We start from the raw sequence: 26,233 nt of genomic DNA, 5'->3' as shown, positions 1-26,233 counted from the left end.
CTGTGTCTCTTTACCTGCCTGCACCCGCTGTCACCCAGCACGCTGTCAGAGCCCGGCTCACAGCCGCTGACCTCCCTGACCTCAAATCCAGGGCAGGGGACGAGGCGAGCAGCCACCCCCTTTCCTCTCTTTCGGGCGTCTGCGCTGCGGCTTCCCACGGGGTCCGAGGACCAGAGGCCGCCTCTCCTCCGGCCTCAGCCCCGGGGCCTCCGCCTCCGGACACCACACCGTGACTTTGCACGAGATGCACATCCAGCAGCTGCTTCTGGCAGGCGAGCGGAGAGTCGGGGAGGTGCCAATTTGTGGCAGACGTGTGAAGAAGCTATTTCTAAAACAGCAATTACCAGAAAGGGGAACAAATTACTACTTACTTCAGAGACTTTCACACATGGAGAATCAAGGCCCTACAAAGTAATCAGGGCAATGTGTTTGCAAAACCGCATTATTTATATTGAAATAGCTCACAGAGGAAGGTCAGGAGCAGAAATTGAAGGTTAGCGAGGAATGAAATACCGGGGTCACTGCACCGCTGGGAAGTCTGTGTAGGCCCCTGATTACCACCACGTTAGGCACATTTGAAAACTATTAAGTAAATCCAGGCTGGTTTCCAACATCAGATTTCTAGGAAAAGTGAGCTCAGTTGCCCAAATCCAACGGCAGGACCGCAGAGCGGATGGACGGGCCCAGCCCACGCCTGCGGCCCACGGAGGGCCTGGCCGGGCCCAGGGAGCAGCCACCAGGGACCCAGCCCATCCGTCAGTTTGGTTGCCAAGCAACCAACAAGCCTCTCTGGGGCTCCGCCCAGAGTCAGCAGGACACTAGTAGCTGGGCCAGGCCTGGGGAGGAAGGGAGGGAGGCCACTGGGGAAAGAGCAGGCCAGGCTGGCAGGACCTCTGATTTGGTCCCTGCAAGGGGATGGGATCAGGCAGCCCCCTGGAGTTAGGTCAGGGCAGGTGGCCCCCTCTACACTGTGCCCCTACCCTCCATCTGTCCACCCCCAACCCCACCCCATGGACAAAATGTGCCCCAGGAAAGGGTCACCACGGAGGATCATTTCAGTAGCACCCCAGGCCTGTTGTGCTGACACTGCCCTTGTCTCATGTGGTCCACGAAACACCCCCGTGAGGCTGAGAGGGAAAGACGTTCAGTCCCCGTGGTGGCGGCTCCCAGCCTCTGCTGCCCCCAGGCCTCGCATCTGGGAGGGCCAGCTGCCGCGGCAGCAGACAGTTACCTCTGTGTCCTTGCTCCAGGCGCAATCCCCACGTCTCTACCCCAGGATCCAGCACTGAACTCACGTGAGGAGCGGGGCTTCCCAGGACAGTGATGGTGAGGGGGCGGCCAACACGTGGGGTCCATTGGTGGATTTAGGCCACACTTGCCTGAATCTCTTCCTGCCTGGCGGAGGAGTCCCTTCGGGCTTGGTCTGTATTTCATCCAATGTGTTGTCTTGTCCATCCGTCCGTCCATCCATCCATCCATCCACCACCCACCACCCGTCCATCTGTACATTTATACATAAACACACACACCATCTTCCCAACCATCCATCCATCTGTATATACATGTATACCTACACGCACCAAAATTTACCTGAGTGGCTTGTGGCAGACCCATCAGAGAGAGGGAGGGTCCACAGAAACAGAAATGCTGGAAGGGACCTTCTCTGCCAGTTTCTCAGCAGCTTCTGTGTGGCACGTGGGGCTTAGCCAAAGGCTGAGCAGGTTCTCAGCATGTCCTGCCTGACCCTGCCCACGGAAGAGTCGTACACTTGTGGACGTACAGTGTGGGCCCCAGGGAGGCCCATCAGACCGGGGCAGAGGACAGCAGGGCAGCAGCAGAGAGGACCTTCTACAACCTGGCTTCAGACAGCCAAGAAGCACATCCAAAAAGGTCAGAGGAAGGGGATTCGCCAAGCCCCTGGTGAGGACACCCCTGCCTGCAACCCCAGCTGGAGGACTTCAGAGAGGAAGGTCCAGCCAGAGCCAGCCCCATAATTTGCAAGGCTCGGTGCAAAATGGAAATGTGGCATTCCTTGTTCACAAAAGGCACTAAACTATAAACCTCTTTCCTTTCTTCCATAGCCTCTGCTCTGACTTGCCGTGGAGATCTGTGTTTGCTGTATGGCACCATTCCAAGCAAAGAAATATTTAAATTTTAAATTATCAGCACGGATTTCACCATTCGTCTTTAGACTGGGCCATGCCGGTTTTAAATGCAAATGTAAGGGCATTTAACGCTTACGCAGAGTCATCGAAATTGCACGATTTATATTTTGTGGCTCGTACAGGAGGATGTATTTCATTCTCCCCAGAGCAGCAGAAAGGCTGCACAAGACCAAGGCGGCGGTCTGCGATTCCCTCTCGGACCAGGTGCACTTCCCTGGCACTCTGTGCCTCGGCACACGACGGGTGCGGAAGGACTGAAAGGGGAGGGGGATGCGTGGTCCCAGCGTCCCCTTTCCTCCTACGTCATTATTTGCCACGTCAGTGGTTGGCTGGGACAAGGAAGTAACACGAACAAGAAAGGATACGGGGCTCCCTGGTCACTCTTGTTTCTTAGGAGGCTGGCGCCTTCTTTCCGCAGGTTCTGGTTCAAGCAGGACGTGGGGCCGCTCGGGGCTGTGGGGGTCGCTCGGGGCTGTGGGTGCCCCACTTTGCTGGGGGCACAACACGCTTGCCCTGGACCCACGCTGAATCTGGCTGAACTCACGGGGCTCCTGGAATTCTGTGCTCGTGGGGCATCCCGAATGCTAAGTGCAAATACAGGAGCGAGGAACAGGGCACATGCATGTGCATGTCCATGTCTGCTCTGCTCACACCCACACGCCACTGCCTGTCGGACTTGGCTCACAAAACACTAGTTCAAAGTTTAAAACGCATAAGTATTTCAAGACAGAGACAGCAGAGCGTTAAACTAAGGGAGGGCCCTCCTGAGTGTGGGGCCCGTGGACCGCACAGCTCCTGTGCCCACTGCTTTGGCACAGGGTGAGGCTGCAGGTCCAAGGGCGGGTCCTGGAGGGGCCTGTCCTTGGCAGGAAGCACCTGCCCGAGTTTCTTCCCATCACTGGACCCGGACTGGGAAGCAAGGGAGGGGCTTCAGGGGATGAGCCCCTGGTTGCTGAGCTCAGACACAAACACTCCCACACACACGTGCACAGAGTCAGGCTGACCCCCGGGTGTCCCGGGCCCCTCGCTCTCTGGACAACAAGACCGCAGACACGGTGACAGCTCAGCTCAACAGGCTCCCAGCAGAAGCCCACATGTCCACGTCTGCAACCTGCAGGCATGACCCCAGAGCAGATCCACCTGCTTCAACAGGACCAAGTGAAGTTCCCGGCACCCAGCTGGGCTGATGGCAGCAAACTCAGTAGAACCCCCTGTCAAGTCTTGCTTTCAGCCCTTGGGACTATTTTTAAAATCCTTTTGGGGCACTGGAATGGTTTTGCCTCTGCAACTACAGAAGAAAGTTCTTTTACCAGGGCCTTCCCTGCAAACCCCACAAACACACGTGTGCCAGGAAACCCACACGTGCTGTCCTTCAAACACCGCATGAAGTGCCCACTTTGTTCGCGAGATGCCATTGTCCCTGCGCCACGGTGGACGACACCCTGCCCCGGGGGCAGCTGAGCATGCTCGGCCGCCGCGGTGCTGGTGCTGAGAACGCACCCCTCGGCTTTTCTTCGAAATCTGTCCTCAGAGCAAAACACATTAGTCTCACAATCGTCAGAATGAGTCATTTTCATCTGTTGAGGTTGGTCACTATTTTTGGAAACAACGACGGGTCACCTGGAACCACGGCTGGGGCCGCAGGTGTGCAGACGGGGGACTCACGGCCGAGTGCCCCCGGGCCAATCGACAGAGCCTCCTTTGGTGGTTCAGTGCACGACCTCTGGTTTTTCATTCTGAGCTCGTGTGACTGTGTGAGCTGTGTGACCTTGGGCCAGTCACTTCCCCTCTCTGTGCTTTGGTGCCCCTGTCAGTAGGCTGGGTATAAAGAATGACACTTTTGAAGATTCTTCAGAGGATTAAACAAGGTAAGTGTGTGAAGCACTAAGAACAACCTCTGACACGTGGTGAGCACTTTGTAAACATCGGCCATTCCTACCCCCACCATTCAGAAGAGACATATTCACAGAGGGACTTGGAGACCAACCACTCTGGGGACACGGGGCTCCCCTCAAGGTCTGTCTAAGCCATCTTCTCAGTGCCAGTATCTTTCCAGACCAGTGTTGTCCAAGAGAGATTTCTAGAATGATTGGAACCTTCTCTTCTACACTGTCCACTTCAGCAGCTACCAGCCACACGTAGCTACCGAGCACCTGAAATGTGACAATTGCGATTGAGGAAGTGAATGTTCAGTTTGGGGGCATTTTAATTAATTTAAATCCACCAAGTAACTCACAGCTGCCACGTTGAACAGTGCAGTTCCAATCATTTCCAGAATTTCTCAGTTTGAAAGAAAAAAAAATGTTTCTTTACACAAACATGAGTGGGAAACACTGATTTCTATATCCCCCTCCAGAAGCACCCCAGGGCTCGTGAGCTGATTAAAGGCACTGAGAAATCCTGTAGCGATTAAATTTTGTTCCTCTTAATGTTTCCCAAATTTATTTGACCACAGAATCTCTTTTCTGTGCAGCTGTATAGACTACTCACTAACACCCTGCAGAACATTCCAGGAGGAGAAGTCTGTGTCCACAGAACAATAAACGTCATTTGGCTGTGAAAAGCTACAGAAGAGGGGCTTTTTAAAAAAATATTTCTTTTCAGTATTCATGATTCTGGAAACTGGGAGTCAATATTAAGTCACTCATTCATTCATTCAACAAACACATGATGTGCACTTACCACACGCCAGGCTCCATGCTGCACCTGCAGCCAAGTATTGCCTCCTTCTTTATCAGGCACAAGGGAAGGGTTTCCTGTCAGTCCCCAACAGGGATCGGCGGCATCTTACGACACACACTGCTGGCGTCTCTCCGGAGCTCCCATGTTTTTAAAAGCTCTCTGGTGATGCTACTCAGAGCCAGGTTTAGAACCAGTGGTGGGGGAAGATGGGCCCACCCACCTCGCTGAATCTAGCCCCGGGACGGCTTCCGGTTCCCACGCCTGGCACAGCTCCACGTGAGCCGGGAAGCCAGCACAAGCTCACTGACTACAGATTGGACCCAAAGTGAGAGGAAATGAATCTTTTGGACCACCTGCCCCAGTCCTTCTCCCAGAGGTGGGAGCATCCTCCCTGGAGGAGGGGGAGAGAGCAAGCGTGAGGGCTCGGGACCAGCTCTGCCCTCCCCAGTGAGATGCCAAGGACACAGAAACAGCGAGCCACGTCCAGTGAGGTCCCCCCTGCCCAAGCACAGAGCCCCTTAATGAATTTGAGATTAAAAAGCCAAGATACTGGCAGATTCTCAAGATGCCTAATAAAGCAACTGGCCCGGAAGCCAATCTGGCCCTCGGAACAAAGCCCGCAATGTGGAGGCGCACGCAGCCTTACCAGGCCTGCTTAATGCAAAATGGGCAATGTCATTTACCAGCCTCCCGAACGCAGGCTGATGAATAAAAGAACAACGCTGGGAAACCGGCTCCGGCGACTCCCATGCGCGGCAGTCGGCTCCAAGCGCGTCCTCCGCGCGCTCCTGGCACGGCCCCTCGGCCCAGCCGGGCCATCCCGGCAGGTCGCGCTCCCCAGTCCGACTCGCAGGGTTACCGGGCATGCTGCAGGGTGGGGAGCAGGAAGCCTGACCCCTCGGGCGTCTGAGCCTCCTCCTGCCCCGCAGCTCCGGAGGGGGCCTCGGAGACCAGAAGACGCACAAAACAGTAGCAGCAGGGCAGGTCCAACGGCCTCGGCCAAGCCTCAGGGCTGCCTCCGGGGCCGAGGCCCCACGGCTGCCTCCTCTCCAGCGGCCATCTGCAGAAAACAGGTCCATCCCGTGGGGACCCAGCTCAGGGACAGGGGCTCCGTGGTGACCTGCCGAGGACCCCCGCTCCGGGGCAGGGCTCCGGCACAGGCACATTAAAGAAAGAACAAAGGAGAGGGGAGGTGAAAGGCCTCTCCCGGGATTCAAAACGAGAAGATAAAATGTTTGGGAGGGAAAGAGGCTTTTCAAAGAACTTTTCATCCGGTGTCGGCATGGTTTGAAAGACCTGGAAGAGATGAAGGCCTGTGCAGACGGATCGGACGGTTCTGAAGGCTGCCCGGTCGGTCAGCCGGTCAGCATCCCGGGAAGAGGCAGACTGGCGGGACTTCGCACTCCACAAGCCCTGCGGAGCAAGGGCGCTGACAAGCTTCTGAAAGTTCTCCTGTCCCAGCGGGTCTCACCCCGGGGATGCCGGCGCCCACTGCAGGGGCCGGCAGACAGGACCAGCGGCCAGGGACCGCCCTCCCGCGGCTCCCGGTCTCCTGGGTCACAGCCTGTCCCACAGTCACGCTGGCCTGGCGGGGAGACCCTCGATTTCCTCCCTAGGCAGGGCGCCGGGCTGGATGAATCAGCAGGTCCGTCTGAGTCCATCCACTGCTACCCTTCCTGGTCTGAAATACAAAAAATGAGTATTAACAAACACTTACCAAGCTGCTAGCCGAGCAGCTCGCACAAAGGAGGCAATTCTTAGAGCTTGGCTAGTTTTCTAACTAATGTCCCCCCTGAGTGGCTCTTAGAAACTGTCTGCCTTGCTTGGTCCTGTCCTCAGCCCAGGCCCAGCACCGCCATCGTGTGTCAAGACGGGGCTGCCAAGGCAGACGTGCTCCCCCAGATCGGCCCCCTTACTTGTCCAACAACACAACCAGGGGACCCCACGCTGTCCCCCAAGGCGGGATTGTTCCCACTGACACCAGCCTGGCTTTCCTCCTGGGAACTTGACAGCTCTTCTAAGTTCTGTGAATGTTTCCCCTGGGGCCCAAAATACAGGGGAGAAAATGTCCAAATAAAGGCAAAGAGTAAACTCATTGAAAGGAGTGTTCGCGACGTCGGATGGTGCTAATCCGCCGCAGCGCCCGGGAAGGGAGCTGCCTCTGCACTCTGACTGTAATGACTGCACACTGGAGCAGCCGGGCCCTGATTTATGAACAATGAGCTTTCACAAGCAAGCCACTATTGACAAATGGCAGCAATATTAGGCACCCCAGATCAATACCCTTTAATCGAGTCAAATCTCAGCAAATTAAATTAAAGCCAGACTCCAAAATAGCCCCAAACCAAACAAATGAACGTGTGTAAAGTTCCCCATGTGGTGGGATGGCATGGGAGTCGCTGTCACGAGCTGACAGCAGTACTTTTATTTATTGACTTGAAAATCGAGATGCGAGTCAGGGCGCTGTGGTTAAATGGCCATGTCTGTGGTCCTTCTGAATCCCCGGTGGTTGGGCGCCGCGCTGTGACAGGGACACAGCACAGACAGGTCTGGCCCCAATCAAGGACCTCTTTGGGAACAAACTCGGCTCCCACCTGTTAGCCACCAACAGCCACATTCCCTCTGGCGAGATAATCAGCGCTCGCAGCTCAGAGGCAGCAAAATCCCAGCCCCAGATCTGCCCCGGGCAGCCCGGGCGAGCGTGGACAGTCCTGCCTAACTCTTCTTCATCCACAAAACAGAAATGGCATTAGTCACTGCCACCTCCAGAGCTGCTGTGACGTCAAACAAAACAACACATTTGAAAGGCCAGGTATGGGGCTGGAACGGGACGAGCCAGCAGATATGAGCTAAAGGAGGTGCCCAGTGGGACGACAGCTGGAGAGGATGCCTCCACCCCGAAACGGCACCCCCAGCCAGCCGGACCCCAGGGAGACAAGGTCCCCGCAAGACTGACGTTGACCAGCGACATCCGATCTGGGCAGCGTTCCCTGCGGATCTGTGGGAAACCCCAGAAGTACCTGTCTTACTGGGCCGATTCCACTCTGTAAATTCTTTTACACCTGCAATTTTCCATGTCAGATGAGGAGCCCCGGCTGCCTCCACTCAAGTAGGAGTCATGGCCCCGGGTGCACAAGTTCAAGGGAAACCCCGGGAACCTGCCGTTCTGGGTCGGCAGGTACAGGAGGGGACATGGCTTTGCTACCACAGCATCCCACGCAGAGGAATGTATCGGAGACTTGGAGAGAGCCCAGAGCTCACCCAGCACGGACGGAGCCGGGCCCATGGTGGGTCGTGACAGTATCGCTGGGAGATCTGAATGCAGAAGGTGACCAGCAGCCTCCCTGGCTGGTTCCAGGACCTCGAGGCAGAGCCGAGGAAACGTGGGCCACCTCTATGTCCCATTTAGATGTACGTGACAGACCATTCAAAGAGCAGCTAGCTCAAAACGCTGCTGTAGTTTGCGGGCTTTCTTTGCCAACCGCAGACCCTTACTAAGTATCTTCTCGCCCCGTGCTGCTCCCGGTGACTCCAGACCCAACAGAAGGGGTGGGCAGCCTTTCTTCAGTAGGCACTAAGCACCTAATCGGTCCCAGACTCCATCTGCAGAATGAATGAGTAAGTGAATGAATGAATGAACAAGCAGCAGCTACCACGGACAGCAAGCAGCCAGCAAACTAACCGGGAAGGCGGGCAGTGGGATGCCTCCGTGCCCCAGCGTGCATGCAGGGCGGGGACCATGGCTGAGACCCGGACGGCCCAGCAGTGCGGACACCCTCCACCAAGTTCCGGGGTCAGGCTGCAGGGCCGGTCCCACTGCCTAAACCAGGAGGCAGCCTCACACCGAGGCCCCTTCCTGTGGCTTTGAACCAGTGAGCCGAGTGCTGACCCAGAGCCCCCGCCCCCACCAAGCACGGGCACTGAACACGTGTGGGTGTGTGTCCATGCGTGTGCGTGTGAGTTGTGCATGTGTGGGTGTGTGCAGGTGCGTGCGTGTAGGTGTGGGCATGCGTGTTGTGCACCTGGGTTTGTCTGGGCATTTAATTAAGTGGGAACAATTAGAAGGCATTACGAGGAGACCTGTATCCTCTTTGGGCCTGTGATTTCCTGTCTGGTCTGAGTATTAGGACTAAAAATTATGAGACGTAAATGGGGCTGGTTAACATAAAAGCCATAAAATATTAGTTTCTAATGAAGCCTGTGTACAAGCACATCTGTCTTCCGGCTGCCGAGGGCCTTTGCCTTTATGAAGAAAACCATCTTCTCAACCCCCAGCAGCAAGGAGGCCCCCTTGACTTTCGGGATGTGCCCACACCCCCTCCCCCTGCTGGGTCTCCTGGTGTCTGTGGCACTTGGGAGGGGGTGACCAGGGAATTCGCAGTTTCCGGGCATCAGTCGGGGCCAGGCAAGGTGGCTGATGCACCTGCTGGCACTGAAGCTGCTGCCTCACCACCCAGGTGCATCCTCCATCCTCGGGATGGATGGAGACATGAGCCTCACCAAGCAAAGGTCTTCATCCAGAGTCACACAGCTGGTCCCCGGGGCACCAAGGTGGGCCCCCAGCCCCACACGCTTTCCAGGGAAGGCTGGTCACCCTGTGGGGACAGGAGCCACCAGGGCGTGGGGGCAGGGGCGGGGGCGATGCTCTGGTGAACCACCCCCTCCTGTGCCCTGTCTGAACCCCAGGAGGGGAGCCCAGGGTGAGGCTGGGACTTCATCTCCAATGAGCCCTGGATAATGTGGGCAGATGGGCCTCCGACAACCCTCAGAACACACAGGGAGCCTGGTGGGGACAGCTGGGGGTACAGATTTGCTCCTGGTCAACTTGCCAAGACTGACCCCAGGGGGGCTGCGGTCAGAAGTCAACACTGCCCACCTCTCCCCTCCAGGGCGACCCCAGAAGCCCACAAACTGGAGGGTAGCAGGGGAGACCCAGGAAGAAGGTGGGACCCCCATCTCCCCAGACAAGCTGTGTGGAGAATTTGTCTTCCAGCCGCACCTGAGCAGGAGCTCCCAGGCGTGGTCCACAGATACTGTCCAGGGGGGCACAGGCTCCCCCCAAGACCAGAGGCAGGATCAGAGCACCCCTCCTGCCAGAGATGGGCTTTCCCTTCCTTCAGGGGAGGCCCAGGGCCTCTGACTGAGCATCCGGGGAACAGAGGGCATGCTTTCAGTGTCATGGGCAGACCCCAGTGTGCAAGGAAGCAGGTGTCACAGGAAGGCAGGTTGGACAGGTGAGGGCAGCGAAAGCCATGCCGGGGACTCGCAGCTTACCCACAGCTGCACTCTTCCATCATTCACTCGAACAGCATTTAGGGAGCACCTATTAGGGCCAGCATTGCATCAGGGGCAGGGGCGCAGCCATGAGCGACAAGCCATTCTCCCCTCCTCAGCGACAGCAGAGCTGGCATCACTAAACAAGTGAGCAAGATGAGTAGGGAAGGGTGGGGCTGAGGAGCCACGGCCGAGCAAGGCGTAGGCAGTGGAGGCTCCATGACCCCCTGCTGAGGGCACAGAGAGGGCAGCACAGGGAGGAGGGCTGGGCTGTGACAACCACTCACTTCCACCCGAGGAAACGGGGCACCCGCGGGGCCACACGGGGAACTTTCACACCAGCTCCCGGGGTAGACAGTCCTGCTTTAGAAGGAAAAGCCTCTGTCTCTGTCTGCTTCTCTTTCTATGTCTGTCTGTCTGTCTGTCCACCCCTCTATCTATCTATCCATCCATCTTATCTACTCACCTACAGATCTCTGCATCTCATATCTATCTCTACTTGTTCATCGATGAATGTCTGCATCTATATGTCTATCTACCCATCATTTATATTTAACCATCCATCCATCCATCTATGCACCTATCTAAGTATCCATCTACGCATCTACTCATCTATGTTTGTACCTATGTATGTGTGTATGTACTCATTCTCCACCTGTCATCTATCTATTCATCCATACCTCTCTCTATCCATCAGTTATCTATTGTCATTTCTGTCTCTCACCTACATATGTGTGTATGTGTGTATTTGTGCATCTATTCACCCATGCATGCATTCATCCATCCATCCATGCACCCATCCATCCATCTCTCTATCCATTGATCCACCCATCCATCCATCACTTATTATCAGCTCTCATCAATGTGTGTGTGCAGGTGTGCATCTATGCATCTATCATCTAGCTAGCCAGCTATCTACCTGTTGTCTGTCATCCACCTCCCTGTGCACCCATGCCTCTATCCACGCACCCACACAACTATAAACAGTAACAGACATATACATACGTTATGCAAATATATATATATAATAAATAAATGTAGAGATGAATATAAAATACAGAAACAGAAGCAGTGATCAGGCTCTTGGTCACATTTGGATTGTTGCAGACTTTTCTCCAGAGCAGAAAATATTTTGCTCAATTTTGTTCCCGTGAAACTGTAATGAATAAGTAATAATTGCAGGTGTTTCACCCAGAACAAGCTTGTTTTCCTCAAAATGATGGAGCCAGGATTATCCTCATTAACTGAATATCCTGGACAAAAACGACCTTACCTTTGGAAACGATGCTATGCACAATTTCAAATGTTTCAAAATATTGGAACAGGAACGTTTAAAGTGCCCCTCTGTCAGAGCACTGTGGGCGACGGCGGTCTTCCTCTGAGCTCCGCCATCCCCAGGGCCCCCGTGCAGCCCGCTTCCTGCACGGAGAGGACAAACCAGCTTTGTCACAGAGCCCACTCTCATTCAGGGATGTTAACTAGGATTCACTAGAAAAGGCTGACACGGAGAGCTGGGAAAATGGATGCTTTGAGTCTTAATTCCCCCTTCCTCAGCAGTATCTTTCATGAAGAATTTACCTGTGACTCTCTTGTCCCTCGTCCACTATCTCGATCTATTTTTAATGGCACTGCTGACAGCCACCGTTCCCTTTCCCTGCTAACGTCCAAGACTTTCATTTTCAAGGTGTCCTCCGCCCCTTCCGGCCACCCAGCACTCCCAGCCCTCACGTCACTTACGGTCTCCTCCCCGAGGCTGACCTGGTCATTCCCAGGTCTTCCAATAAACCGGCAACACTACCTCCCAGAGGAACCCAAGTCCTTCCTGGAAGCCATCCCGCCCTCTGGAGGAGGCTGGCTCACGGAGGGAGGCGCCCTGACACAAACAGGGACGCAGCGGGACGTCTCAGCCTCGCCACGAAACTGAAAGCCGGCCTACATGCCATCGGGTTGTCCCTAGGAAGCGCTAGGAGGCATCAGGCATTGGGTGTGGCTTTATCCTGGGCTCCAAAGGGCTCCTTTTTGCTTTGAAACTTTAAATACATAGCATGGAGGCTAGAATATGCACTTGGAGTCTCAAAGGCAGAGGTTCAAATCCCAGCCCTTCAAGCAGGTGCCCTTGGACAGTGACCGTCTCCCCATCTTGAAGCCCTCATCTCTTAAATGGAAGCGTCATGTTCATGACAAAGAATCATACGCGCGGCAAGGCCGAACACAGATTCCCTGAGATGTAGTGAACGCACAGCACGCGGGAGGTCAGGGAAGGTCAAGGGCCCAACAGGTGAGAAGAAAAGGAGCAGACGTGTCACTCGACCCCCGGAGGCCAAGCAAGAGTGCAGAAGCCGGTGAGGCGTCTCAGGCCCGAATCCATCTCCTTCAAGTCAGCCATTTTTTGAAATATGAAAGTCACCATTGCCAGCGAGCCCACAGTCACCGCGCTGCTGCCGCAGAGTATTTATGGAGACAGCCCACCAGTCACGGGAGACTTATGAGCTACATAAACACAAAGGATGATCCAGCGAATTCCAAGTTGTACCAAACGGCTGCAAATCAGCCCTTGGGCTGGGTCCCAGATACAAAGAGAAAGTGTGATTAAGTGTGACTTCTTTAAAGTTTTGTTTGGATTTGTTCCTAAAAGCTCCTTCATCCAGAGACTCAGATTTCTCGTTGGCGCAGATGGCTGCCCTGTCGTGAGTCAGAGGCGGAGAATTTGAGCAGTGTCCAGAAAGAGCCTAGGAAAAAGATAGCACAAAATGCAGGGCGACTCGGAACTTTGGTGCAAAATGAGGATTTGCCAGGACCAGTCCCAGACCTGGGGGAGCGAAGCCAGGAACCGTGAACGCCTCTGGGACCCTGTGCTCTGTGGTTGCCTGCACGCTGACCCTAACTGGGCAGAGGCTTTAACGGGCATCCTCCAGGTGGCCATGAGCAGCACCCCTGGCCACATGGGGCATCTCAGAGATGCAGCAAGTCGCATCCGGGACACGCATGGAGTGAACAAAAGGACAGATGACTGAGCCACATCAGAAGACACACAGGACCACAACGTGGACACTCAGCCACGACGGTGCTGGCGGTCAGGGCTGGAGTCCATCCCAAGACAGAAGCTCCCTCCTCTGTGTCCAGTGTCTGGGAAGCGTTTTTCCCTGGGCAAAGAGCTCCACCCGCCACAGCATCCTCCCCAAGAGGGTGGGACAGAAATGCTGCAGCAGATCCCCAGGACCACAGGGTCCTCCTCAGGAGACAATGAGCTGGGGCTCGTGGCCAGATGCCTCCTGAGCCTCCTCACCTGTGACATGAGGATCCCAGCCCTCCTCACTGAGCTTCCATGCAGGCGCCACGTGAGACCAGCCGACTAACTTGGATTTGCTGGTGACTCCCCCTGATAGTAGCAGATAAAGAGGGTTCAAGCCCCAAATCTGCCCCTTGGAGTAGTTTATTCTCTACATTTAAGGAGAGAAACATGACTGTGTTCGGAGAAGTTCTCCATCTTCCTTGAGCACGAGGTGGAGAGGACCATCTCCCCGCTGCTGCCCGATGTGCACCGCGGCCCCCTCCCAGCCTGCACTTCCTCCCAGAAGTGTTCGGGAGCTGTGTTCACTGCACCTTCCTTTTCTGTATTTCTGATGCTTTGACATCTGGACCCTGATGAGACCACCCCTCCCAGGGCCAGTCAGTTCCCAGAGATGGTAGAAGACCAGCCTGGACCATACTATTCTTACCCAAACCAACCACTGCAGAGCCCCCCACCCCTCCTCTGTCGGGCTCTCACACTCCAGCCTCTGTCCCCTGCCCTATTCACCCAGCAACCAGGGACTCTGCTGATGTCCCAGAGCTGGCTGGAACGATTCAAGTGTGCCAGCCCTGAGATGCTGGCCCTGCCACATCCATCTTTCCTGCAGAAGCCACAGTACAGGCTCCTGTCCATGTCTTCCCCTCACTCTCTCTGCCTCCCGGCTGACCCTGGTGCTTCCCCATGTGGCCCTACGTGGTGTGGCGTGTCCCCTCCCCTGGGGAACTGTGAGCAGCAGACCATCTTTTCAACAGCAGTCACCTCCTGACCGGCTAGCCTCACCACAGCTGAATAATAAGACCTGCACTGAAAACAGGGGTCACCAGGTCTGTAAGGGGCATCTACACCTCCTTCCTCTTGGGGACAGGTTGGCATGGAGTGGCCACTCTCTGAGGAAGAGTGTGGGAGGCTGCCCAGGCCCAGCACTGGCGATGGGACAAGCCAGCACACCTGGCTGGCACCTCCAAGCCACATCCCCGCCAGCCTCTCTGTGCAGAAAGGTGGCACCCTGGGCCCTCATCTTCTTGGTTGCATTTCCCAGCATCTCCAGAACTTGGGCAGCAAGATAAGTGCTTTCACTCAGGGCCCCCTGAGACCCTCCCTTCGGTGGAGACCTCTCCCCTGGGGAATGGGGGTCCCCAAGACAGCATGACTCCACAACTCTCCCACTCCTCCTTCTTCCAGGGATGAGGGGACTGTACTCACACACCCTGTGAGTTAAGGAATGGACAAGTGACTTCTGGCTTCTGGACAGAGGCAACAAACGCTGGTGTGAGACCATCCAGAACTTTCTTCTCTGGCCCTTGGGAAGCTCCCGCTGACAGGGAGGTGCGACTCTCAGCCATCCCACCAAGAGACATTCATTCTGAGTTCTCAGCCCTGCGGTGCCCTCCATGTCAGACAGAAACAGGACAGCACTGCAAGCAGCCCTGAGTGGAGGCTACTTGTTACTGCACCAAACCCGGTCCCTCCTTGTTGCAGAAACGTGTGTTACAGCTCAGCGTTACAGCTCAGTTGTGACAGCAACCTGGATCCGGGCGAGAGACCAGGCAGCACTCGGAGGGGTGGAGAACTCAGGTTTATTATGCCAGTGTGTGCAGAAGAGTTAACACTCCAAGCTCTGGACCCTGTCCGCAGGTTTACACAGGCTTTCATAGGCTGCCAGTTTACACCTTGCAACATCATATGCAAATAAGGTGTAACAAAAGTTGGCTAATTAGGAACAAGCTTTGTAGAAACGGACCAATCAGGAGGGAGAGAAATAACCAATCAGAATTGAGCTCAGAGAGCCAATAGAATTTTAGGGGTAAGTTCCACTTTCCTAGAAGTCAGCTGTTTCAGAGGCAAAAAGTGAGATGGAGCCGCTGGGCCAGGGAACTGGATGGTGCTGGCAGGAGAGCAGTGGCCCTGCCCGGGGGTCCTGCCGGTTTTTTTAATAGGGTTTCCCACCTCATCCTGACTAACGCAGGGCAGATGGAGGACCACGTCAGCACCCAGGGGCTCCTGGCTGGTGACCCCAAAGAGGACAGTGGGCTCAGCAGACAAGCCACAAAGCACCAACAGAAGAAGGAAGGGTGACAGAGACCATTCACGTGACTGCCTCAGAGAGAGTCACAGTCCAACTATCTCTCATCTGAATTGCCTGCAGAGAGAGCGTTTATTAAAAGTTTTCCATAAGCATTCTCCAGCTCTTTAATCACACAGCCTTACTTTTTTTTCTTTCCCGTAAGATCTTAAGCACATTTACTGCCTCCGCATAAAGGACTTTTGCTTCTAATCATATCGATTTTACTATAATTAATTTTTAATGTATTTCCCAGAGTGTTGTGTATACACAGACCAGGATATCTCATCATATACTAGCACGGCTATTTCCGCTTTTAAGGTGGGTTATTAAATGAGGGCTAATTTATTATTGTTTCAGATGATACGCCATTAACCCAATTATCATTTGCATTTTGTCGTGTACACTTTGGAATGTGACGGGACACCAGTAATAGAGGCCATAAGATTAAATGCACCCAATTGAATGTCTGGGACTCCTGCTGAATTCTAATCGTAGCTTGATGATCCGGGGGAGAGACTTCCTAGCAAAGGTAACCGCTCACTTCGGTTCCACTTGATGTTAGGGTCGGGACCCTGGAGCCGCAGCAAACCCCACCTCGGCCTCTGCCCAGCTCTGGGACCTCCACCCAGGTGCCCACCCTCTCTGAGGCTCAGTTTTCTGATTTAGTAAGCGAGGGTGACATTAACACCTCCGTCTTTGGAGGGGAAAGTATGGACGGGCCTGCCGTGGCACTCGGCACACAGCCAGGCGCCCAATGCCCGGGACCCCCAACACTGTTACCATTCGTGCCGCAGGGGCCTTCAGACACAAACATGGCACACTAAGTACTTTGAACGAGCTGTTTTCTCCACCTCCAACTCAGCGTCGGCAGGAAATATCCTGATCTGACAAGCATGCGTGTTCGCCTTCACATTCAAGAGACGTGGCCCCGAAATGGGAGTCTTACCGCCTGCCATACTCAAGGAAATACACTGAGGCAAATGGGGTTAACCTGCCTGAACTCATCCAGCAGTGATTGGCTCCTCGGGGTCCAGGACCACATCCTGCCCAGCAGGAAGTCACAGAGATGGCAGAGCGGATGCAACGACATCCCTCCCCCCAGGGATGCTGGCGACGGCGGGAAACTCACCACTGTTACCACGGCAGAACTAGGCTGCGCTCTTGTGGGAGCTGGACATGGGGTCAGCCAGGCCGTTGGTAAAGACCAGCCTCCTTTCCAACCCCTGGGACCCACGGTCAGCATCCACACCCTGATCCACTGGATTCCAAGTGTAGCCTCCCCTGTCCTCTTGGCCAGGGAGCTGGTAACAACCAACGTGAGCTAGGCCAAGGACCCCGGTCTGCTCACATCCCCCGTCCCATGTTGGGGGGGAGTTTTCCTGGGAGTTCAATGTGGAGAGAGCCATTGTGAGTGCACCTCGTGATCACCAGTTTGCGAGAGATGGCGCATCCACCACGGCTGCCGCAGACTGATGTCCAAGACTGCAGGTGCGACTGCCAGCTGCCAATCACCCAGCAGGCTGGAGCCAGACCATCACCCTACGCTCAACAGCAAGGCTTCATAGACCCTGCAGCTCTGTGCCTGCTCCAGAAGAAGGAGGAAGAGAAACCGGGCAAGGACCAGTCAGGTGAGTGAGAGCTGGGCCGACAGAGGGGTGGCGTCCTTCACTCCCTGGGGACCTCATCAGATACTGCTCACCTCCAGCTGGTGGCAGAGAGAGTGCTCAGAGGAGCTCTGGGGCCGGGGTAAGGCTGAATGGGGGCAGGTGGGACGGGAAAAACCCTCCGAGAGAAACCTGTTCCTCTTCCCGAGAGCACAGATGGGGGAGGGGCAGGGGCATGGCCACGAGGTCAGGAATCACCACTGTCCTTAGCGTCTGGTCCCATCCAGAGGACAGCCGCCTTCCTCACCATCTTCACGATGCCCGCGTGTCGCAGACATCACTAAGAATGCCAGACCTCATCCCTGAGCCCAGCGGCCGGGACCAGGGGAGACCGCAGGGGGCACTCAGCTGGCACTGGCACCTTAGAATCCTTGTGTTGTCAGGAACCAGCTCATTGCTTACTCCCCTCCCCACCAAAAGGAGTCTAACTTTTTTCCTGAGAAGCACGGCACCCCCAACTTCCTCACTGAAGGGGAAGGGGGGGCAGTGACCACCTTCTTCGCTCTGTACCTCCCCAAAGATGCACGTGGTTGGGGAGCCAAACCTCATTAAGTTCCCTCTTCTCCTTCATTAGGATTGTATCACTCAGACTTGCTGTTTCCAAAGTCAAGGTCAACGAGAAGGCTTCCGGCTTCCTTCCGCAAGCCCAGGGTTAGGGCGGAGGAGGCCAGGCAGTGAGGGGCCACACAGGTCCCCCAAGGAGTGTGGGCTCTCAGTTCACTCACCAGGGTTGACACTGGATCACACGAGGTGCTTATTTATAATATTTACACTCGTGCTGGGAGGAACATTCTGGCACGGGGCCATTTACCTCATTCCTTTTGGAAGCACTTCCTCTTTTTAAGTAACGGGGGGAGCTAGGTCACTGAAGAATTTACAGCTCTGCTTGGTCCGCACGCCAGTTCCACGGAGAACATCTGAGTGCGCCACCAGAGGCAGTGGTGATGGGCTCAGAGCAGGAGGTGGGCGTGGCTCTGCGGTCAGGCAGACCCGCCCCGGGGCCCTGCAGAGCTGCTGTGGGCTGTGGGTGCCCCCGTCTCCCACCCAGTTCCGGGGGTGAGGGTGCAGGGATAGTAATGACGCCCAGCATCAGGGTGGCACATTCACTGTCTCCGTCACGGAGCTCGTGGGGTCCAGCGCCTTCCTCGTAACAAAGGGGGAGCTGAGGCTCCCGCAAGGGAACTTGGCCACAGTGGTAGAGAAGGTCGGGGTCAACCTGAGACCACACAGTGTCTGCCCTGGCCAGGGGACGGGCTGACTCACGCCCAAATCCTCCTTCCTTCAGCCCCGCCGGTGCTGCCAGCCCACCGCCATCTTGCTCTGCCCCTCAGCTACTCCCGGCACCCCACACACTGTGTGCCCACCCCCTTCTCCGGATGGCTCTGATGGCACCCGGCCTCTAACTGAGGAATGCGGCCTGCTCTCTGCCTGTGTATGTTCCTGGGCAGGATGTGGGTGAGGCAGAGGTGGGAGACACAGCAAGATACACACTTGGCCCTTGAAGCTGCCCCCGCCCATTGAGCCCAGCCCCTCACCAGCTTAGGGTCCCATCCACAGAGATGCATCCCAGAGAAGTCACACCCATGTGCAGCCACACCCACCCAAGACCTTGCCCCAGAAAGGCTGACTTGCCCTATGACCCAGGAGTAAATTTCCTTCCCTCTTGGGGCCTCAGTTTCCCCCGAATGGGAGGGGGAACCACATCCAAAATTCTCAACCCTGGTTGCACCGTAGAGTGTCCTGAAGGCCTGTGAACCCCAGCGCCTTACCTCAGCCCTGCCTGATGATGCGGCATCTCGCGCAGGGGACCCAGGCATCTGCATTTCTGTAACTGCAGCCTCAGGTGAGGACCACTGACCTGTATCCGTGGTTCTCAAAGTGGGGTCCTGGGGCGGCAGTAACAAGGACACTTGCTAGAAATGCAGATTCTCAGGCTCCCACTGGAACTCCCGGGTGGGGCCCTCCCCGGGACAGGGGCATGACCTGGAGTTTGCTGGGAGCCAGCACCCAAGCCCTCTGGTCTCTGTCGCAGCTAATGCCAGGCCAGGCAGGGCTGCGGGGCGGCCCCAGGGCGCGGCGCCTCGCTTCACGGCTCTGCCTCTTCCTCCTCTGTGAGGCCCCAACAGCCGCCCCTCCCAGGCCTGCAGGCAAGTAAACAAGGTCCAGGTGTAAAGCAAGAGCCACGCAGAGGCTCAGCCAGAGTCAGCTCTGTGGTCTGTGCGCGCTGCTAGCATCAGCAGTCTCCGGTCGGCAGACAGGATTCCTCGGAACCTGCCATGTTGTCCTTTTGGAGGACAGACGGGTGGGGCGGGGCTCGGCAAGGGAACCAGGGGCCCAGCGCGTGGTGCGTAGGGTCTGGGAGACCCCCGCCCTTGCTCCTGTGGCTGCCATCCGGGCTGACCTCCTGAGGAGACCCACAGCTGTGGGGGGGGGGGCCGAGATCAGGCAGGGAAGGCCTGGAGGACCAGCCAGTGGAAGCCCCTAGCGAGGCAGGTGTCCTGGAGGAGGCGGATGAGGAGGGAGGGTCTGCGCGAGCCCGGACCTGGTTCCTGCAGGGTGGGGGGGGTCCACATGGGAGTTCTCAGGGCCCCGGGTCGCCCCAAACGTGGGGAACCTACAGTTTGCAGGGCAGGCCACCAGGTGGCAGCACCATTGCCACGAGACCCGGCTATTTCCTAGCACTTTATGGGCTTTGGCGGCGGGGGGGGGGGGGGGGGGTGCGGTTGGAGGGGAGCTGGTGGGACAGGAGGAGCCCCGGAGTGCTTACCTGCCCTGCCTGACAGCCCCCCACATATCACCCCTCCCACCCGCTCCGCACCGGCTTAAGGCAGCTCTTCAAGCCCAGAGGAGGACAAATCCTTCCAGTCTGCAAGGTCCTCGGGAACGCTGAAGTCTTGCGTTTCCAGTTCAACGAGTCTAAAACACAGCCTCTCACGTCGAAAGACAAAGCTTCCGCAGGGGCCATTAAGCAGGGAATGCCATGCACCTAAACTCTGCCTCTTCTCAGCCATTACCGCTGAAACTGACCTTTAAGGGGTCGGGCTGTCCTCCAGGGTCCAGGAGAAACCGCTCCCTCCGAACAGATCCGTGCATTTACCTACGTTTGATAAACCTCGGGTTAAAATGTCGGTAGTCACGATGGCCAGCTTTCACTTGTGCTTGCAACGCGGAAGGCTCCCTAAAGGACAGAACCCTCAGACCGAGCCTGTAGGGCGGGTGCCGGCATCACCTCCCCAAGGCGAGCAGCCTGCGGCGGGATAAGATGCATCACGGCACACTGAGGACGGTGGGGCTGGGCCTCGGGCTGGCAGCCTGACCCCGCAGCTCCCCTCCTCACCTTGGGGCCGGACCACTTCCCTCGGGTTTCCTGAAGCCCCCATTCCTACGTACCTTTCCCACATGCCCCCTGCACCTCGCCCCAACTGGAACTGAGGTGGGGAGGCTCTCTGATCCTACAGAACTGCTTTCAGAGAGGGTAGCAGGACCTAATTTACGCTCAAGTGTTAATGACTACTTGTGGCTTAACCCGCCCTCCTTGCTGGGGGATTTGGGGTGGGGGTGGATGTGCCGCACAGGGCTGATGAGAAACACTGTCCAGTGGCCACAGTGAATGATGTTTGATGTGAACTCCCTCCAGAAAACAGAACACACCCACCAGCAAGGATTCGTCGTTCCAGCTCCCAAAGAAATGTGCAGAGAACAGCCCCCCAGGCCAGTGAGGTACCAGGATCCAAGAGCATCTGTGAGTGACCCTAAAAGCAGGGGGGTCAGGAGAGGAGGAAGGTGGGGGAGCAGGGGCAGGGAGGGGTTCGGGAGCCAGGCCAGCTGTGCCCCCAGGGCCTGTAAGTCTGTCCGGCTCATGTCCAGGGCTTGTGTTCCAGCCTGCGCTGCTCCTCTGAGCCTCGGGCAGCCCGTAAGGCCCCAGAAATCTGCCCGTGTGGAGCCCGGGTCATATGGAGTCTCTCAGGCACACCGGGAAAGCGCAGAGGCAGGAAACACTGAGCCGATGTGCCGCAGAGGGGACATTAATGGAGTGAGCCTGCCCAGCTTAAAGCAGAAACGCATTCCAAAGAGCCAGCCCACATGTCAGCATCCCCGCGCGAAGCCTGCTGCTCCGCGGGGCAGCAACCTGACGTCACCCTCCTCCCCACGCGGCCCAGGCACCGGCCCAGGCAGGTGCGGCGGCGGCTCTGAGTGTGAGGGAGAGCGTGCCGTCTGTGTGAGCTGAGCGAGGCTTTAGAGAAAGAGCTTGGCCTCTGCAAGGGGCATACATCTTTGGATCTGGGAATAGAGGCGGAAGGGGGACCGAGGGAAAATCGGCAGTGGGGCCGGGGAGCATCATCATACACGGAATTTCTACAGGCCCTGGGGCGTTTTCCAAGATAAATCGGGCTCCCAGCGCCACTCTGGTTTAAAAGCCACACCCTGGAGTCATCAGCACCCTATCGGAGGAGAGCCGGGGACCAGGCGTCCTGATCGCTGTTGGCTAAACTGAGACAGGAGGGAGGGGCAGGGCACAGCCATTCAGGGACTGACACAGCAGTGGGCACCCCGGTGGCGGGAGATCCAGCTCCCAGTAGACCCTGAGGCCAAGGTGGTGGGAGGTTTGCCTTCCAGTCGACCTTGAGCCTCATTATACGCTGACTGTAGTGTGTTAGCCTGGTGACTGGCACTCCCACAGGCACTACAACAGTTTTAAGTGTGACCATAAAAGGCCGCAGTGGGCGGGGCCCGGTCCCTGGGCGTCCCCGCCCCTCCCCCAAGCAGCTGGAATAATCCTCGACCTGTTAGCGTGTGAAGTTACCGAGCCCCTGAAAAAACAGCCCCGCACCTCGCGGCCGCTCTCCTTCCTGAGTGAGAGGCCTGCGCTCTGTCTACGGAGTGCGCTTCTCTCTGAATAAACCTACTTTATCCCCTGTGGCTCGCTCTTGAATTCTTTCCTGCACGAAGCCAAGGACCCACACTTGGTGGGACACCTTCCAGGGACTCACTCAAGACCTGGGACATGCTCTCACCCCACATTCTCTCTCCTGTATCAGAATGAGCTCAAGAGAATGCTTTCCTCTGGGCCTCAGTTTCTCTTACCTTTCAAGCTGAGTTCTGGGGGGACTGGGGCTCCCCCGAGGAGCCCCTGGGCTCTGAGCATCGGGGTCTGCCTCCACTCTCCCACTCCCCACCTTCTCTGCAACCCCAGCTTGAACCGAATCTGCTCTTTTTTTTTTTTAACCTGCTTTACATCTCCTGAAGGAGATTTCTTTTGAAAACATTGCAACCAGATGATTTCTGAAGCCTCTCCCGGCTGTGATGTCAGGCAGAAGTGACTGAAAGCATGCGGTTGGGGGAGTCCCTGAAAACTCCCCTGAGCAGCAGAGTGGGTCCAGAACGTTCCACAGCTCAGCCCAGCCATGCAGCGACTCAGTCCTCGCCTCCATCACTGGTCCCTCCCTGCCCCCTGCAGGTGCAGCCCGGCCACACCCTGGGCGCTCAGCCGGCTGCCTATCTGCGGGGAGGACTCCGTCCCCTCCCCTGCGTCCCCCCGCGCCGGGCTGGGCAAGACGTGCAGACAGGCTGTCCTCCTTAGTGCAGTGTGAACTCAGCACATAGTAGGTACTCAAGACATGTTCACACAATGAAAGAATAAACGCTGCCTCTTGTGTTATGCTCTAAACCCACAGGAGCCAGAATAACGTCCCGCTAAAGACGTCCGCATCGTCCTGGCCCGTGACTCTGGTACAACACACAGCAAAGGGACCTGGCAGGTGTGATTACGGTATGGACATTACAACAGGGAGATGTTGCAGTGTGTGTGTGTGTGTGTGTGTGTATAAATACATCACAACTTCTTTATCTAATCATCTGTTGATGGACATTTAGGTCGCTTCCATTTCATCCATCAAAAAGAATGAAGTAATGCCATTTGCAGCAGCATGGGCGGGCCTAGGGATGATCACATTAAGTGAAGTAAGTCGGACAGAGAAAGACAAACACCATAGGATACCACTTATATGTGGAATCTAAAAAAGCACATGACAGAAATGAACTTATGTACAAAACAGAGACCCATAGACATAGAAAACAAACTTACGGTTCCCCAAGGGGAAATTTGGAGGGGCGGATAAACAAGGAGTTTGGAATCTGCAGGTGCAGACTATTGTATGTGAAATGGATAAACAACAAGGTCCCACTGTACAGCACAGGGAACTCTAGTCAGGATCTTGCAATAAACCTACAATGAAAAAGAACATGAAAAAAATATGTGTGTGTGTGTGTGTGTGTGTGTGTAGTGACTCACCATGCTGCACACCGGAGACCAACACAACCTTGTAAATCAACCATACTTCAATTTTTTTAAAAAGGGAGATTATCTGAGATTTCCTGGCTGGGCTCGGGTGAATCAAGTCAGCCCATAGAAAAGCCGAGAAGCTTCTCTGGTTGCAGCAGGAAAGGTGAGGCAGGAGCCGGCCGTAGAGCCAAGCAAAGAGCGAGAGGGACTTCTGCTCCAAAGATGGAGAAGGGGGTCCACCCAGGGGAGCGCAGGCAGCACCCAGACGCTGAGATCAACCCCAGCTGGCAGGGAAACAGGGACCCAAGTCCTACAGCCACAAGGAAGTGGGTTCTGCCAAAACCCAGAATGAGCAGGAAATGAACCCCCCTGCACCCCGGAGCCTGGGCCGTCCAGCACCTTGATCCCAGCCCGTCCTGGGGCAGAGGCACCGGCCGAGCCCACCTGGACCTCTGACCTCAGTGCTGAGATGATAAATGTGCGTTGCTGTAAGCACGGGGAAGCTCCCACAGATTCTCATCATTGCTGTTGCTGTTGTTTGCTTTCGGTTTAGAGGGTCAACGCAGCACCCCCTCGGATCCATCCCCTCCTCCTTAGCCCCACGGCACTCCTCCCGTGCAGCCCCACATCCACCTGCACGGGCAATACCTCACCCCCCAGGAAGGCCTCCTGGCTTCCCCTCTTGTCCCCAGGCCCCAGTCATGCATGGGTATCTCAGAACATCACTGGCTCTGAGCACCTCTGCCTCAAACCTGCCCATGACTTCTAGGGAGCGGGGACAAGACCCAGTCCTCCCCCAGGCCCCCGCCCCGTCCCCCCGGTCCTCCCCCAGGCTCCCCCGCCTGGTCCCCCCGGTCCTCCCCCAGGCCCCCGCCCCGGCTCCCCAGTCCCTCTGAGCTTGGGACTACCTATGGGCTGTCTCTGAAGAGAGAGTCTCAGCAGACTCTCCCTCTAACTGGCTCTGAAACAACTCTGTTTGCTCCCTCCGATGGTCCAGAGGCAGGTCCAGCCATGCTCTGAGTCCTCCAGCGTTTCCACCCCGGCCCACCCAGCCTCCTGTTCCAGCTGCAACCCCTGTACCAGGAGCAGCCCTGAGCGCCAGTCCCTGTTCACAGACTCTGGGACCTTAGGAGTCATCCACCTTCAGCCTGGTCGCTGGTCACTGCCTCCCAAATGTGCGTGGACCCCAGCCGCTGGCCCCTGGGTCTTCACGTCCATAAATGGCCTTCCTAGGGTCAAGACCACGCTTTCCTACAAACTCTGAATTTACCTCCCTGATCCAAGAGTCTCTGTTGCCTTGATTAGGAAATCTCTACCCTATCCCAGCCCGTCAGCACCCACCCCGGCCTCTGACAAAGCCCTGGACCAGGCAGGAGCCCTCCCCTGCCGCCTCCGTGGGACGGGATGTGTATGCATTCCGTGAGCGTGAGAAGATTCACGTTCACACTCGCAATGATTCCCTTCAAGCCGACCCCTCATCCCAGCTGAGGTCTTTCTTCACTCGCCTTTACCAGCCGTGTGAGCTCAGCAACCTCTCCAGGCCTCAGCATCTCTGCCTGTGAAATGGGGCCAACGAGAGCCCCCACCCCACGGGGTCGTTGTGCGGATTAAACACCGCGGTGCCAGCAGACGCCTCACTGCTCTGCGCGCCACAAGTCCGGGAAATGTCGCCTGTTCCTTTGTCTAATCTTTGGTGTAAACATTATTTTGCAAAAGTAAACTTGTCTCACCACCTCCAGTGGGTTGATTTTTGTTTGTTTACATGGTAGTGGTTGTTCTGTAACAAAGCATTATATTCTTTTCTCTTCAAAGGAGCTGGACTGTGTTCACTTTACAAACACGGATTAAGTGAGATTATGTTTGAAAACTACAGCATGTTTCTCGCGCACTTGGATCAGATGCACAACACAGATGCAGAAGTGGATGTGGAAGTAAATGCCCTTGGTGCCTGGGGCTCGGGGCCGTGGTGGTTCATCACCAGGAGCATGGTGGTCCACCTGGATTTCCACCAGGATCACCTGGAGAGACGGATGCCAGACCACCGGCAGCAGGGTCCTGTGCTGGGGTGTGGGGGGCAGGGGGAGGCAGGCAGGGTCTTTAAAGCCCCCTGTGTGGTTCAGACCTTCAGTGGTTCAGTGGCAGCCGAGATGATTCAATCAGGGGCGGGATTTTCCACGATTCTGAAATAGGTGCTGGCAGCTAAGCTGGGGATAAACTAGATCATGGTTTATGACGGACACTCACCAAGCACCTGTGTTCCATCAACGATTCCTGTGCAGCCCTGAGTGGTGACACGGCCTTTGCAGGCTCTGGGATGGGGGCGGGAGGGAGGGCATGCGCCCCTCCCTTGGCAGGGTCACCCTTTGGGAACAATCAATAACCAATATGTTCCTGGGGAGAAAACTTACCACCATCTTGAGCTAAAAGCCGTTGGAAGACTCAGGAATCATGGGACTGGATGCCTGGGTTAGGGTGCTGGCTCCACAGCTAAGCTTTAAGAAAACATCACCCCCATTAGGGACACACATTCCAGTATCCAGGGATGGAATGACGCGAAGTCCCGGGTGCTTTTCAAACTGGCCCCAGGGAGGGGGCGGAAGTGGGTGCGGGTGCAGAGCAGACAGGACTGGCCCTGCGCAGGCTGATGCTTTTCGTCGCTGGTGAAGGCGCGACAGGGTTTAGTGTGACATTTTCAGCATAAAATGCTAACAATATACATACACAAAAGTACAGAGAAGCCAGATGCCAGGCACCAGTGTCCACCACCCAGGGTTAACCAGTGTTCACTTTATGTCATTTTCCTTCAGT

General features: G+C 56.1%; 1 long non-coding RNA gene across 1 annotated transcript; it reads left to right on the top strand.

Annotated features, from left to right (window-relative positions):
* Positions 1-860: 860 nt before the first annotated feature.
* Positions 861-4,566, top strand: LOC140700998 (uncharacterized). Its single transcript, XR_012079771.1, has 2 exons — positions 861-1,890; positions 2,082-4,566. It is a non-coding gene; the product is annotated as an uncharacterized lncRNA (long non-coding RNA).
* The last annotated feature ends 21,667 nt before the right edge of the window (positions 4,567-26,233 follow it).

The sequence above is a fragment of the Vicugna pacos genome, chromosome 13 (genome assembly GCF_048564905.1).
Source record: "Vicugna pacos chromosome 13, VicPac4, whole genome shotgun sequence".
In the NCBI taxonomy this organism is placed as follows: domain Eukaryota; kingdom Metazoa; phylum Chordata; class Mammalia; order Artiodactyla; family Camelidae; genus Vicugna; species Vicugna pacos.
The sequence above is the reverse complement of the archived record's forward strand: the minus strand, read 5'-3'. Positions and strand labels throughout refer to the sequence as shown.